This window comes from Arvicola amphibius, chromosome 6 (genome assembly GCF_903992535.2).
Source record: "Arvicola amphibius chromosome 6, mArvAmp1.2, whole genome shotgun sequence".
Lineage (NCBI taxonomy): Eukaryota > Metazoa > Chordata > Mammalia > Rodentia > Cricetidae > Arvicola > Arvicola amphibius.
In genome coordinates, this window is record NC_052052.2 from 77,313,616 (window position 1) to 77,327,789 (window position 14,174).

The window sequence follows — 14,174 nt, forward strand, 5'->3', positions numbered from 1 at the left end:
AAGTGGAGCACACATAAAGCTGTACATCAGGAAGACAACTGCATATTCCATTAGTCATTCTCTAGGATGTTCCAGTTGCTCAGACTTTCATTGGGTAGTATCACTGGTTAAAGGATTAAAAGTATTTATCGACCTATAATTTCTTTCATTTTGCTTCATTCTACTCAATTTTATTTTATGTTTAGGACAAGACTGTAATTTCATTGACCATGATAACACTTCAAATATCTTATAATTGAAGTCATATATTCAGTTACCTTTATTTTCACCTGAGAGTGTGCATTTAAGGCCTATCTACATTTATGAGGCCTTGATAACTCATTTCCTTTAATTGCCCTCTGAACAGGTGCATCCATTTGTTTACACACTCATCTGTTGAAGGACGACTTGGCGGCTTCCACTTTAGGACATTCATATATAGACCTGCTATAAATATTCATATGCAGATTTTATGTAGATTAAAATGTTTAGCAAAGTTGTGTAGGTACATGGACAGACAATTATTGGTTCAATTGTCAACACTATATTTGGTTTTGTCAGAAACTGCTGAACTGTGTTTGATGATTTAACCAATGTTAACTGCCATTAGCAATAGGGGTTCTCAGAGTTCTATATTCTAACCAACCAATATTGCAAATTCTTTCATTTGACAGTTCAACAAATTCATCCATGATACTCATTATTTTCAAAGTTGGGCATGTTCTCAGATCATTATAGAACAATTTAGAGAGTTGGCTAGCAAAGCCTTTAGATAAATGTGCAATTCAGATAGAGTAAAATTGAAGAGATGACTTACTAGATGATGCCTTGAAAGAATTGGTCATTTATTCCATTCTCATATGAACAACTGCACAGGTTTTGAAGGCACATTGGTCAGGTGATGAAAACTTTGGATGTATCTCTCTAGTAGTACATTGTAGACTTCCTAATGATCTTCCCTGAACCCATCTCCTGCATTCCTACTTGGAATGGAGTTTTGCTGCTGAATTATATCTCTAACCTATTACATATGAAAAAATTAGCTGAAAATGACATCAAAATTATTACCTGGCAAATTTGGATCCATTTGGCTTGTAGAGACATGCAAAACACTGACATTGTTGTTTATTGTTATTGCTGCTCAGATTCATAGAAATTTTCACAAAAAGACATAAAATATCTTGAGGCAGGAGGACATAGCAGAGATGTAGAGTCAGGCATTTGAATTAATGTTTTATAATCTAGGATTCTAACTGAAAATTCCCTTTTTTCATAGAAATGAATCTATTTAAAGAAAAATGATGACATAGACTAGCATATATGTGTATGTGTGCATGCATGTACACACATGTGTGCGTGTATATGCTATACTGTATAAAATAAACACCACAATAAAAGCTAAGGATGCTAACAAAAGTTGCATTGAAATTGACCACTTTAGAGTATATTTATAGTACATTATATTCAGTGTAATACGTGTTTCATAGGTGTAAAACATGGGAGTGGTTAATACCTATGTGCCTATACTTTCAACCCATGTTCATTGAGGAATATGTTACTAAACACAACTATGAAAAAGTAATCATAATAATGAGGGGAACAATTACATACTTAAGGACTTCCTGAATAGGATTCTAGTTACAGAGGATATAAAGTTATCAACCAACAAATGGAAATTCATGAAATTCTTAAGAAAAGAAATTGCCAATTATGTGAAGAAGCAGTCAGGAGAATGGAAGATAATTGTAGCAAAAATAATAAAAACCCAGAAATAGATAGAGAGATTAAAGCTGAAGATCAGAGAAGCAAATCTGTAAGCCACTGGGGAGACTTTTTACTTTTACCAATGCTCAGACCAAAGGGGTGATCATCAGATTGCCTAGATTGAACTGTGTCTATACCAAACCTCAGACTCCACACTCCAGTGAGTTCCTGTCTCTTCCTCTTCACATTCCTCTCTTTGCCCAGCCATTTTGCTACTGTATCCACTGCCCCAGTGCTGGGATTAAAGATGTGTGGCCCCCAAACACTGGGATTATAGGTATGAGCCATCATTACCTGGATCTGTTTCTGGATCAGTCTTGTATAGCCCAGAGTAGCCTTGAACTCACAGAGACCCATCTGCCTTTGTCTGTGAAATCCTGGGATTAAAGGTATGTGCCACCACTCCCTGGACTCTGGTGGCTTAGCTTTGCACTCTGAACTTTAGGGAAGCTTTTTGAAAAAATTAAAATACTAATAAAATATTGCTTCATATCTCTTTGTTTAAAATAAAAATATTATAATATAAGAAAAACTTTGTACAATAAGTATAATAACTATATACAATATATACAAGCAACAAGTACATCAACAATGTCTCAACTTTTTGTTTTTGATAAATTTAAAGGAAATACTCCATTATCTATCTTTATATGTCCAAAGTCTTGTACCTAATTTGATTTCTATTATAACTTGATTTCTGCATATGGTATACAAGTAAAATTATAACTAATCTTCAACTCCCTCAGAGACCCAACAAAGCAATAATATTAACTAAGTAAGCATAAGTGAAGGCAAGCAATATCTTAAAACTGTGAGAAATGACAGAAATATCTGGCTGCCTGTACAGTCACCCAAAGTTTCTCCACAATGTTGGGGTATTCATCTTCAGCCTACAGGCTTAGCATATCCAACAGACTTTTCTGTGAAACAGGATATGTTGAAAATCTGTCCTTCCTTGTCTTGACAATGTTTGGCAGTCAATTTTATTTTCCTTCTGCTTGTTCAATTACTGTTAGCAGTCAAGGCAAGGGCATTTTCTTGCCTGGTGATTTAAATTTACCGGAATAAAAATAAACTCCATGTGGAGTTTCTTCAATACCCATCATCTTCTCTGAAATAGATTGGTGCTGCCAGAAGCAGACATGTCTCATTGAAAAAAAAAAAAGAAGAACTTAATTAAGATATATAATTCCTTGTTCCCATATCCACCCTTCCTATATCCCAACCATCCTATTCCCCCAAGCTCTTCCCATCCTCCACTTCACACTTTTCTCTCTCCATTCCGCCATCCCCTCAATACACCCCACCCCCAAGTTCCCATTTTTTGTCCGGCAATCTTGTCTACTTCCAATATCCAGGAGGATAACTATATATATATATATATATATATATATATCTTAATTAAGGGAGCCATTCTAGGGTTGGCAGAGACTTGACTCTAGAGGGGTTCCTAGGTGTCCAGGAAGATGCCCCCAGCTAGTACCTTGGGCAGCTGAGGAGAGGGTGCCAGAAATGTCCAGATCCTATTGCCATACTCATGAATGTCTTGCATATCACCATAGACCCTTCACCTGGCGTTGGATGGAGAAAATGACAGAGCCCCACATAGGAGCACCAGACTGAGCTCCCAAGGTCCTGATGAGGAGCAAAAGGAGGGAGATCATGAGCAAAGAAGTCTCATTGAGACTGTGGGACAGATCTAATGGGAGACCACCAAGTCCAGTTGGAATGGGACTGATGGAACAGGGGACCAAACCGGACTCTCTGAATGTGGCTGAGGGTGGAGGAGGACTGAGACACCAAGGACCATGGTGATGAGCTTGAACTCTACAGCATGGATGGGCTCACTGTGAGCCTTGTCAGTTTGCTTGCTCACCTTCCTGGACTTAGGAGGAGTTGGGAGGACCTTGGACTTAACATAGTGAAGGGAACCCTGATGGCTCTTTGGCTTGGAGAGGGAGGGAGTGGGGATATGGGTGGAAGGGAGGGGAGGGAAGGGGGAGGAAGAGGAGAGGAGATGGAAATTTTTAATAAAAAAATTAGAAAAAAATTAAAAACTTATGTGGAATAAAAAGAAAAAAAAGAACTTATGTTTTTAAAACATCTTAAATGTCATATTATGTAGATCTCTAAAGTGTATGAAATTGACATCTCTATCTAAAATATATCTTTATTTGACCTTAGAAGACAAACCTAATGTGACTAAAAGTTCATTTTAATAGGTGATTAACTACTAGCCTGCATTTCCTTAATATTAATTTTCATGAACTAAAATTTTGCATTATATTATTAAATGAGTTGTATAAGTACAATACTTTGAACAAGAGTAGAGATGCATGTACAGTATGCTCCATCAAAATTAATCACAAATTTCTATCAGTAAACAAAAATTGTATATAATATGCAAAGTCTAATCCAATGTAAAATGCATAAAACTATTCATTGCTTTAAACAAAAGATTTAATAATCTACCTTTTTATCTTATCATATCTATATCCTCCCTTTTTTCATTTCAAAGCAAGAACTCTGAGTATAATCTCCTTTGTTCAATTTTGCTCCTAATTGTAACCATTTCCCCTAAACATTGACAAATATCCATAACCCACTGAATAACCAAAAACTTGGAAACTCCTGGGAATGTGGGTAGTGCATTCTTAAATTTACTTCCTGCTGTCCAGGGGTAATTTTGTCTTTAGGAGATCCTAAAAAGAAAAATTTGGTTTAATTGTCAGGTCCTTGGAGACATAAATGTGTCATTTGTTGTCCAGTTTCTTCATAATGGGAAAGTGTAAAGCTTGACTAAAGTCCTGGCCAGATTAGTCTTTGAGACTAGAACATCTCAACTAACCAACTTGAAATTGTTTGGAGCAGTTTGTAGTCCATAAATGATGTTTAGGTGGTATTTTTCACATCAGTAGTGTTTTCATAGTTCTGAAGGAATAGTCATTGTTGGGCCCAATCCTCCTTTTAGAGCCTTCAAAAATTGCTGTTAAGTGTGCTCATAGTTCACTGCAGAAAAATTATAAGAGACCCAATACTAAAATTATGTAGAGAAAGAAGTCTTTTTCTAAAATTAGACCATAATCTACATAACTTTTAGTCCATAACAAAAAGTTTAATATATGTTAATCTTATAAATTTTATTCTTTAAGAAAACTTTTAAAGAGTCAATATAAAAACAAAGGACTATGAGATCAGTGGCAAAATAGTTATTAAATTTTTGTTTTACTTCTATTCCTTATCATGTGGCTCTTCTGACATGAGACAGAAATTTTGTATTTTACTTTAACAAGAATGTTTGGGTTTAGAAAAGGAGAGAGTCATACCTCAACTCCAAAGTCATCATTAATCTTCAATTTGACTGGGACTACAAACAGACCATTTGCATTATATGTCTGTAGGGAACAACAGAAACAAACATTTGGGAAGATTTAGGTAATAAAGAAACTATCTTGGGCCTGCACAGGGAATAGAGGTAGGCAGGGAAAACTAAACTGAATGCTGGGAGAAAGGCCTCAGAGTCAAGGAGAAGACATGGACCCCATGGAGCCACTGCCAGAGACAGACATGCTGAAACTTTGCTGGTAAGACATGACCTAGTGGCGATGCACAGATTAATGGAGATGGGTTAAATTAAGACATAAGACTTAGCCAATAAGAAGATAGAGCTAATGGACCAAGCAGTCATTTAAATAATAAAGTTTCTGTGGGTTTCAGGGCTGAGAAGCTGGGAACCAACAAGCAGCCTCCTTTTAACACTTTTTCTTGAGATTTTTTTTTTCTGGATAATTTTTTTTCTTTTCTTTCAGATTTCTCAATTGTTCAGTGGTTTTCAGGTTCCCTGGCTGGGTACCTTTATTCTCCTAAAAAGACAGAAAGATAACCCTTCCCCAACTCTAATTTTGGGGAGGTTATCTTTTTGACAGGTTACATCAGATCAAATGAAGAGCTTTTGGTAATTTTATATGTTAGTTTAGATTAAATGACCATATTGTTTGGTGAACTATCATCGCTTCTAATTAAGAGGTGTCTCTTGTTCAAATCGAATCTTTATCAATTTCATGATATCCATAGCTTTTCTTCTCCTGTGGAAACAAAAGAAAAACCTCTTTTCCAATGTAAAACATTTTATTATTTTCATTCTGAGCTCAGTGCATCTTTAAAGTTTATCAGATGATTTAATTCTGAACATTTTTCTATTATCCCATGTCTCTCTACAGTAGTACCTTTCCCATTAGTATTTTAAAATATTCAAAGTTAGTAAGGCATTACATGATCTATCTTGGAGTATCTTTCCTTCTTTCTGTTTATTTAACAGAAAGAGTTTAATTTGATCATTTTATAAGTGACTGGTTTATAGGATTATGTGATATACCTGTAATCTGCCTTATCTTATAATAAGCAAAAACTGTTTTACTTTCTTAGAGACATATGCTGGAGCATTGTTTTTACTTATTTGTACATGGCCATAAACTCTAACAAATGTGTTATTACTGAATCAGCCTTTTTCAGACTCAAAGCTGTTTTTCATCAAAAATCTGAATAGGTATCAACAGTGTGGTGTACTTAGTTTAGTTTTCCAAATTCTATAAAATGGAACACTATAAATATAAATAAAGTCATCTGCCAGACTTTATTTCTTTGAGTATCCTTTGAATTATTTCCTGCAGCTAGTGGTTAATGTTTACATAAAAAATTTCCTTGGTTTGTTGTCACATGATGGAAAAGTCTGTTTTGAAACCTTTGCTATTGACATGGTGTTCTTATTTTGTGAAATTCTGAGGACTTATGCATATTTCCAATCAACAATTGATTGATTTACACATTACCTTGTTCTAGAAAACCTGGCAGCCTCATATGGGATCTGATTCATGTTATGTATATGGAATTATGCCTATTAATAATTGTATCTGTAACTGAACTTCTTAAAAATCCCTTTGTACCATGAGAATAGTATATAATTCTGACTTTTGGACAGACTGATAAGGATTTGATCCACTTTACTTAAATTTTCTGATTAGTTTCCTGCCTTTACTGATTTCTTTGCATCAGTATAAAATTTAGGAGCTCCAGCTACTTGTATTTCCTGCGCTATGTGAGGAAGTATCCAACTAGGGGATATTTATTGTTAATCTCTCCCAAAAATTACCGAAAGCTCTTGGCAAAGTTTCACTTTCTGTCCACAAATTGTCAATTTCATTCATTTTATGATTCTCTTGCTTTTCCCTTCTGGGAACAGGGATTGCAGGCATGTGTCACCACACCTGGCAAACCTTGTTCATTTCTGGACCGAAGTCAATGCTAGAAAACAGTGTAGCACTGTATATTAACTATGCCTAACTGATCATGGGGGAGAAAGGGTGACCCCAAATTTTTATACCATACGAAGTTAGAGCTCAAGCATAAAGTCACCCCAAAGCCATTTATGCACTTTATTCACAGTAGAACTGAGAGTAAATGTCACCCCCAAGCCTTACATAAAGAACGAGATGGTCATAAAATCTATTGAACCACAAAGTGAAGCAAAATAAACCGCATAAAATGGAGGTGCTGTGGCAGCAAAGGTGCCATACACTAAACTTCTTTTAATTTAGAGCTGCGGTAAAAGGTAGCTAAAATTTTATAGTGCAAAAATTATCATGTGGTATAAACTGTGAAAAAAGATATTAAAATGCAACTAGCAAAACTGGAAATGAGACTATGAGATAAATGACAGAACTAAGAAAGAAGACATCATTTAAGTTACTGTATAAAAAAACTCCAGCATATTGAATTGTACACACCATGAAGTTAGAAGTGAAAAAAGGACATCTGAGAATTCTAAAATTCTGAACAAAGACTATTCTTCAAACAAAATTAACTCAGGAATTAAGTTATAAACATATGTTAAGTGACAGTAAAACTTATTAACTAAAGGTATATATTTCAATGAAATATCCATAAAGGCATCATTATTCCCAAAGATCCTGTCAAGAAAACTGTGTAGAAATAGCTCAAAATTAATACAGAAGAACAATTTTTCCAGGGCTTTTTAACTAAACTCAAAATTTTAAAAGATGCATTTAGCAGACATTCAAAATATCTTTTAAGGAGATCTGACCTAAATTATATACCCAATAAAGTAGATATGATCAATTTTATATCTGAGAAGAGTATATACCTGCTGTTTACAAGTGTCAAGGACCAGTTGTGTAGCCCACCTCTGTGGTTTTGTCTATTAACACCTAAACAATATTTAACACTAAGAGAAAATGGGGTTAGAGAGAATGGTCAGTAGCTACAGAATCAGTGCTCTATCTTAAGAACAGGAGCATGGAATTCCAGAGTCACTTGAAATTTCAATTGCATAAGATCTGGTATCATCTACAGGTTTTTGTGTGCACCACTGTGCATGTGCACGCACACACACATACATACTTTAGAAAAATCTTAAAAAATAATAAATAATAAAATAAAAAGCTAAGGAAAGATGAAAGATAATGTTTTTGATCTGAATACAAACAAAATAGGCTGAAAACACATTAAAAGTTGCCAATCATTCCAGCCTGTTAGTAACCCTTTTCTCAAGAAAAGCACAATGGAAAATGTTGAATTTTAAGAAGACAACAATAATGAAGATGCCAAATTTAGGCCATATAGAAAAGGGGCAATTATGTTTAAAGCATAATTCCAGGTGTGAACACATTTCTCTGTTCAAAACATAAAATTAAATAAATGAGTCATTCACTTAAAAGACAGTAAAATGAAAAACAAAATAAACTAAGGAAAACAGAAAGTGAGAATTAATAAGTAAAGTTGAAATTAATGATTTTAAAAACAAAAACAGCAAGATTAATGAATATAATAAAAAGTCTTTATTTGGGAAAACGGGTTATTCATTAACTAATTAGAACATGTGGAACTGTGATGTAAGTAGAGTCAATAAATGGAGAAAGACAATATTGACACTTTAATAAAGCACTTAGGACAGAACGGAAAAAGTTAAATACTATCTTCTGTAACTGTTGATATTATACCCTAACAACGTAGTAAATAGAATGCAACTTTATCTAATCAAATAGATTAACAAATTGCATTTCATGGATATTTTTCTATTAAATAAGTCCTTTCCAGTTTAAATATAACATTACTATTACATAATGTATAAATAAACAAAAATAAAATATCATCATAATGATCTCGATAAATACTCAAGCAAATTAACAGTAACATTTATCTATACTTGAAATTTTTTGTGTGTGTCTGAAAAAGTCTCACTAAGGAAGGCTCTATATTGTTGGGGAAAGAGGCTTATTCATCCCAGCTGCCCAGAACTGAAATAATAACACTAATAAAATCACTGCTTGGCCCATTAACCTTAGCTTATTATTGGCTAACTCTTACATCTTAATTTAACCCATTTCTATTAATCTGTGTATCAACAAAAGGTCGTGGCCTACAATCAAAGTTTCAGCATGTTTATCTCTGGTGGCTGATCCATAGCATCCCCTTGACTCTGCCCTTCTTTTTCCCAGCATTCAGTCCATTCTTCACCACCTACCTAAGTTCTGCCCTATCAGTTTCTTTATTCATTAATGGTAAGCACAGCACACAGAGGGGACTCCCACATTACTATATGACTCAATCTTGCCTTCTCAGATTATAGACGTGTACACCACATCTGTTTCTGTTATTGTTTTGTTTGGTTAGTTGTTTTGTTGGTTGGTTTTGTTATTCATTTCCTTCAAATGTTTAACAGAACATGAAGCAAATAGATTTAATATTATTTACCAAAATTCTGGGAAATTTGAAAAAGTATTACCTTTAAAAAATCAAAAAAAGGCAAAGAAAACACAGTGTTGACTACTGCTTAACATAGACCTCTGGTAGAAACAAACATGAAAGGCAGAAAAAGTCAATGAAATGTTCCTAATGAAATTCTGCTGTACTCATAGATCTGTGCCTTGTTCAGTTGTAATGACAGAGGCTTCATTTTGCCAGCAAATGGGAGCAGATGCAGAGACCCACAGCCAGGCATTATGCAGAAAGAGAGAGATACTAAATTGTAGATCTCTATCATCTCTTTCTCCTTTGAGATTGTGAAATTCCACAGAAGAGAGGGAGGAAAGATTGTAGGAATCAGAGGTGATGGAGGACACTATGAGTACATGACCGAATCAACTCATTGGGACTCATATGGGTTCAAAGAGACTGAAGCAGCAAGCACCTGTCCTACATGGTTCTGTACTAGGTCCTCTGCATATATATCATGGCTATTAGCTTGATGTTTCTGTGGTACTCATAACAGTGAAAGTTGGTGTATCTCTGATTCTTTTGCCTGCTCTTAGGACCCATTCCCTCTTTGTCATTTCCTTGATGTGAGGACTTTTGTCTTATCTAGTTGTGTCTTGTTTTGTCCTACTGGCTGTCTCTTTGAAGCCTGTTTTTTTTTTTTTCCAGAATAGGAAAGAGAGAGGGGGAGTATATCTGGAGAAGACAGGAGGTAGGAGGGAGTTGGAAAAAATTATGGGAGTGGAAACTGTGGCTGGGGTGTATCATATGATAGAAAAATCTCTTTCCAATTTTAAAAATTGATTAGAAAAAGAAATGGTGTGGCTTACGACACTGAAAAAAAGTATTGTTTTAAATATAATTGACAGTTTAAGTAAAATTTCATTCATAGTTTATTTCTTAAAATCAATACATGTGTGTAAAATAGCACATAAAGAGCTTTGCTTATGGATTATGACCAAACCCAATAGAATTTAAGGAGATGGAGAGGAGATATCTGTACTCACATGGCATACATTCATACAAATACACTCATAAACCTTAAAAATAAAATAAATCTTTTTTAAAAAATGTAAAAGTAAGTAAACTATTTTAATGATTTTGAAAATGTCACAGAATAATTTGGCAAATACATTTCATTTATAAAGTGGCATTTATAACAGATTAGAAAAATTTAGGACTTACTTTTCTTCCATGTTAAAACAACTCTTTTGAAGGCAATAAGTGTATTAAATTAAAGATTTTAACGAAATTGTTAAAACAACCCCCACCCAAAATTATTCTTAAAGTATTCACCACTACATTTGGAGAAAAGATGAAAACATAATTTATAAAAAACAGACACAGAAAATTATTATCTCCATGAAAAGATTATGTACAAATACAATCTCAGAAAAATGGCATAATTTAGAGGTGAAATAATTTATAAGGTAATTAAATAGAATTGCAAATAAAAATCAGTAACACTTGTAATCATGCTATGTCAATATGCATTTAATGCAAGAGAAAACTCTCATTTATTAGTGTGATCGTAAAGATCAACTCCCTGGAAATACAAGATATTTTCAGGGCCCTTATGACGATTCAAAACTGTAACCTCTGCTACTAATCAAATAAGACTTGCAAAAAGAATGACTTCCCTTGCCCTTTCATAAGATATTATAAACGATAAACTATTGGTGTGTATCAATCCAAATAGACATGTAATTTTGACAAATGTGTTAATGTAATGTTCACTTTGTAACTTGAAGATATGCCAAAAATTGATCTGGAAAATGAGCATGAAGAAATTGCCAGAAACATTGTAAAGGACAAGTAAGGTCTCTGTCCATCCGATGGCAAACTACAATACAAATAGTTATTTATTTATTTATTTATTTACAAATAAATAGTATGTCACCAAAACAAAAGAAAATCAAGAAATTAGGGACACATCCAAATTCTCCAAATAGGCACAAAAGCACACTGGAAAAATATATTGGCATAGAATTTCTAACTAAGTTGCATATATTTGTTGGTGACATTAGAGATAAGGTGTCATCTTAGCTTGTACATTAGCATAAGTTTTTCAAGGTCCAATAATTTTAAGGTATTTAAAAGTAGAAAACATAAAAAATAATCAAAGTAACTAGAGAGAAATGACACATTGAAGAAAAATCTTCGAAATTTACTTTGAACATTTCTACAATAAAGAAAGGAAAATATTTTTTGTCCGGCAATCTTGTCTGATGGATGGAGATAGAGACAGAGCCCCACATTGGAGCACCGGACTGAGCTCCCAAAGTTCTGATGAGGAGCAGAAGGAGAGAGATCATGAGAAAGAAAGTCAGAACCATGAGGGATGCGTTCACCCACTGAGACGGCAGGACAGAACTTATGGGAGACCACCAAGTCCACTTGGAATGGGACTGATGGAACATGCGACCAAATCGGACTCTCTGAAAGTGGCTGATGGTGGAGGCTGACCGAGGAGCCAAGGACAATGGCGATGGGCTTGGTCTCTACGACATGGACGGGCTCTGTGTGAGCCTTGTCAGTTTGGTTGCTCACCTTCCTGGACCTGGAGGGAGTTGGGAGGACCTTGGACTCAACATAGTGTAGAGAACCCTGATGGCTCTTTGGCCTGGAGAGGGAGGGAGTGGGGGTATGGGTGGAGGGGAGGGGAGGGAAGGGGGAGGAGGAGGGGAGGAGATGGCAATTTTTAATAAAAAATAAATAAACTGGAAACAAAAAAAAAAGAAATAAAAATGGTTATTGTCACAAAAAAAAGAATTTCATAAAACATATCATAAAAAAAGAAAGGAAAATATTTTGATGTAAACTATGTTAATGTCATTTAAATTGCATATCCTGTAAGCATATATTGAAACATTATGTAATGTTTTATTAGTATATACAACTTATGGATATTTTCATATTGATAAATATAACTTTAATTTAGTTATTGCTACCTGAACCTTGCTTACACTCAGAAGATATTTCTGTTCTTCCCTTAATAAATGTACATTCACATTAAAAAGGAGTAGATGAGTGAATAACTAACTAAATAAATAAAATTTAATTTAAAGTATCTTTAATTGTAAATATCATTTCCTATTTCATGAAGTTAGAAGCTAGCCAGACACAGATTATTAACCATAAATTAAATAAATATTTTGCATAATATTTAGAATCATATTCAAAGTCAAAAAGTGAAAGGAGAGATTTTAATATAAAGTACACAGGACAAATACCTAACATTTCTAAGAAACGCACTTAAAGTCAAGCAAAAGTCTATTGGCAAGTACGAAACTGGGCAGAATAACAAATGTATTTCACAGAAAATTGATCCGTGCAGTGACTGAGAAACAAATGCTGTGGGAGCTCCTTCCACTCCTTCAGCCAATAGCTTTTAAAATACCAACCCACTTGGGTGTGATCTATTTGGCTTGAAAGAGCAGTGGTAGCCATGTGCTCACTCTCTTGCTTCAGAATCTGCTCCCAGCTACCAAATTCTTTTCCTGGTTGTGCAGGATGGCTGTTGTCTAGGACTATAATCTATAAGTTTTTCCCTCTAAATAAACAACCCTTTTATTAATCATGATTCCAGAATGGTGTGGGACTGTTTTAGAACTTACTCCTTTAAACAAATACATTGCTAAAGAAATACATGAGATCAACTTTGCCACATTCTCTTATAATTAAAGAAAAGAAAATGAAAACAGCAAAATATTTATTGTTTTGCCTGAAATAAAGGAGCAACCAAATCATCCACATGAACTACTGAGTAATGGATACACTGAAAGTGATATTGGCGGATCTAGTTAAGATTAAATCTGCACAATTTAACCTATGTGACATTTTATGTTTAAAACATCCTACATTTTTTGACCACATGTATGCAAAGATATTATTTATTTTAACTCTAAATGTCAATCAAATGAAGTAAATTATATTCACATGATGAATGTCTCACAGCTACACCAAAGATAGAGAGTTTGTATCTGTACAAATATCACATAATGTTTAGTCTGTATTTAGGGAAAATCAGCAAAAAGCAATGTAAGAGCCCCAGCTGTTTTTGGCCTACTTATACAGCATACATGTGCTAGCAGTTGTATTCAGCAATTCTGGAAAGCTGTATAAACAATATATACATATATACACTTACATTACACAAACAGAGACACACACGCAAAGGTACTTACACTACACATACATGTGCACTTACACTACACACAGAGACACACACAGACACATACACAGACACATACACAGACACACACAGACACTCACATACACAGACACTCAGACACACACAAAGACACACAGACACTAATACATGGAGACAGGCATACATACATGTGCATACACTCATGCGCACTTACACTACACCCACAGACACACATGTGAACACTTACACGCACAAATGCAGGGACACACGCACTTAACCACATATAAACTTATCTGCACACACAGACACACATACACATGTTCACTTACACTACACATCACAGACATACACACCACATACAATAATACTTACACAGACAGGGACACACCATACAAATGTGCACTTACACTACACACAAAGACACACATACACACAATGTGCACTTACACTGAACACATGGACACTCACACACAGACATATACATGTGCACTTACACTACACACACACA